The sequence below is a fragment of the Microcaecilia unicolor genome, chromosome 9, assembly GCF_901765095.1.
Source record: "Microcaecilia unicolor chromosome 9, aMicUni1.1, whole genome shotgun sequence".
Classification (NCBI taxonomy): Eukaryota; Metazoa; Chordata; class Amphibia; order Gymnophiona; family Siphonopidae; genus Microcaecilia; species Microcaecilia unicolor.
The window spans coordinates 38,433,136-38,434,078 of NC_044039.1; positions in this window are offsets into that span (position 1 = coordinate 38,433,136).

The window sequence follows — 943 nt, forward strand, 5'->3', positions numbered from 1 at the left end:
TCTATAAGACGAAAGGGGGCAAGCTCAGGAAATATTTCTTCTCAGAAAAGTGATAGCTGTACAGAACAGACTCCCAGTGACAGCAATGGAGGCAAAACAAGTGCCATTAGACTGATAATTATAGGACAGTGGGGCTAAAGCCCCTGCCAGAATGAGTCTGTGCAGACTAGGTGGGCTTTGTGTGGTCATTTTCTGCTGCCACTCCCTTGTTTTTGTAGCATAATGAGAGGAGGTTTATGTACGTATTCGGTAACCAGTCAACCGCTCTATGTGATGCTAAAGAAACTCAAAGTTCCGAAGAAATGTTATTGGTCAGCAACTTCAAAAATACTGGTGTCTTTCCTCGATTTCCTCCACAGTTTAAAAAGAATTACTACTCTTGTTACAACGGTGTACTTATTTTAGAAAAGCTTTTTTTAAACATCCTACGTTTTCCTTCCTTGTAAAGTGAATTACTTTTTATAACATAGCGCATAAGAGTGTTGTACCAAATGACTACAAAAACAGATAAATAGACAAGATGGTGCGAACTTAAAGTTCTTTTGTAGATATACACTATTATAAAACTTCATACTTCAATGACAGGGTATGATAGTGCCCTATCGTGGCTCAATGGAAAACAGACACTTTCCGAAGGAGGTGGCATTTATATAAGGATCATTATTTTTGATTTGGATTTAGCTCACACCTGAAGAATACTAGGCCTCCGCTCCCCTCCTTCTCGGCTGCTTCCTTCTTCAGATGTCAGCAGTGCCGGGACCTCTCAACACTGTACATAAGTACATAAGTATTGCCATACGGGGGCAGACCAAGGTTCAAGCCTGGCATCCTGTATCAACAGTGGCCCAATCCAGGTTACAAGTACCTGCAAGATCCCAAAACAATACAATACATTCGTGCTGGTTATCCTAGAATAAGCAGTGGATATTTCCCAAGTTCATTT